Here is a 2,007-nt window from a genome sequence, read left to right as displayed (position 1 = left end):
TCCTGGCTGCTGCTTGCGGGTAGTTAGGAGATGTCTGGCGTAGACCACGTTAGGGCTCTTTCGAAACTGCCCTTTTAGGAGTTCGATAGCGTCCGCGTATGTAGCAGCATCCCGGAAGATACTGTAGACTGCTTCGCTTACCCGGGCGCAGAGCACGTGGAGTTTAACGTCGTCGGTGTCGATGGCCATAGCGGTGTCGACGAATGCTTCGAAGCAGTCCAGCCAATGGTCAAATTTATCAGAGGCTCCGCCCTCTTGAGGGTCTAATGTTAACTTGTCGGGTTTTAGAAACTGCTCCATGTTGGTCAACTGTTGTGAATAAAATTGATGCGCTATCAATAAGGCGAAAGACTACCTGTGTGCCAATACAAGTGTAGGCTTTTATTCAAAACAGAATCAGGAGCAGATCCCAACAAATAACCAACCTGGACTGAACAAGGGGGAGGAGACAGCCACCTTTATACTAGGTGCCGAGGGGAGGAACCAAACCGGGAGGGGATGTGTCCAGGTATGACAAACACACAACGGTGGTCCATATAGGACAAAGGCACAACTGAGGTCCACCACAGAGTATATGACCTTTGTTGATCCATTCACAGAAAAATGAGTTTACTTTTCCCTATGAAGTATCCTAATTGACTGAATGTTGCCAATCATGGCTCTTCATCACCTCCACTCGCCTTTCCTTGATGCCATGAAATCACAATGGAGCAAGTAGAAAGGAAAGGCCCCAGGAACTACTTCAGCAAGTGTGGGGATTGAACCAGCACTTGTGATGTTATTAAACACACCCTAACCAACTCAGCTAACTGGCCCTACTTTCTCCATTCACTCTATCAAAATCTTTATGGGATCATCCCTTATCCTCTGTTCTCAGGAGACCTGTCCTATCTTTTTCAATCTTCATATTGGAAGTCCTTCATTTCTAGAAATGTCCAAATAAACACCTGGGCCAGAACTTTGCATTCGGGGGTCGGGCTCACTCGACCCGACTAAACATAAAGGCCGGAATTTTACCTCCCCGCCCGCCACAGGAATCGGAGTGGGCGAAGGGTGGTACATGGAAAGGTCCGTGGACTTGGGGTGGGATTTTATAGTTTTGGGCCGAGCGAGGCCACAAAATCCCACCCAAGGTATCATCAAATGACATTGAGCATGTTTCCCAACATTATCATGCACGTCTGCCATTTCAAGGTCAGTGGGAGCACGCACGAATTAGATGCACACCCACTGACAACTAAAGGGCCAATTAAGACCATTAACAAGCCAATACACAGTGATTCTATGTTGCCTGTGCAAGTTTTAGCTCATTGCATGGTCAAAATGGATGGGTGAAAATCACATTTCTCTCACTTCCTCATCCAAGTGTGGATTTCTATAATAACTCCACGAAGGCGAAAGTCCCGTCACCAAGTTACTTTATTTACACCATACATCTGTACACAGCTAGCTCTTCAGTTGTTCCCTGCTGAATGCAGACTGGGTGTCTGACACACCTGCTTTAAATAGGGAGCATGAGGCTCCCTGTTTTAACCATCAATTAGGACTCATCCGGTACCTCTTTTTGTGTTTAAAATTCACAAGGATTTGGGACTCAATGAATATTGCCAATCATAATCGCCGCAAGCAGGGCTCGAACCTGCACGGGGAAACCCCATTGGACTTCGAGTCCAACATCTTAACCACTCAGCCATCGCAGCTGCTAGGACTTATCAGGTAGTTCATACTCTAGCAAGCCAACCTCATTAGCCTGGCTGAAGTCATCACAGGATCAAAGGCTTCTGGAGCAGCAGTTCTGTCTCTGTCACTGCCAGTTTATGCCTGTGTGAGTTCTGAGCAGTCCCTGAGTTTCTTTGCATTCCATTAGCTTTTCAAAACAGTGTTTCAGCATTTCAGAACCTCATCTTCCCTGCAAGGCTTCCTTGAGGATTGGAGTACAATGATCCTTCATTTTCAAGACACTGGTCCTCTGCATCTGATCCAATGGAGAGTGTATTTCACTGAGGG

The 2,007-nt window shown here is 46.8% G+C and overlaps 1 non-coding gene across 1 annotated transcript; it reads right to left on the bottom strand.

Moving 5' to 3' along the window:
• Positions 1 to 1,618: 1,618 nt before the first annotated feature.
• On the bottom strand, positions 1,619 to 1,700 carry trnas-cga (transfer RNA serine (anticodon CGA)). Its single transcript has one exon. It is a non-coding gene; the product is annotated as a tRNA-Ser (tRNA).
• Positions 1,701 to 2,007: the final 307 nt, after the last annotated feature.

Source organism: Mustelus asterias, chromosome 9, assembly GCF_964213995.1.
Source record: "Mustelus asterias chromosome 9, sMusAst1.hap1.1, whole genome shotgun sequence".
NCBI lineage: Eukaryota > Metazoa > Chordata > Chondrichthyes > Carcharhiniformes > Triakidae > Mustelus > Mustelus asterias.
The sequence above is the reverse complement of the archived record's forward strand: the minus strand, read 5'-3'. Positions and strand labels throughout refer to the sequence as shown.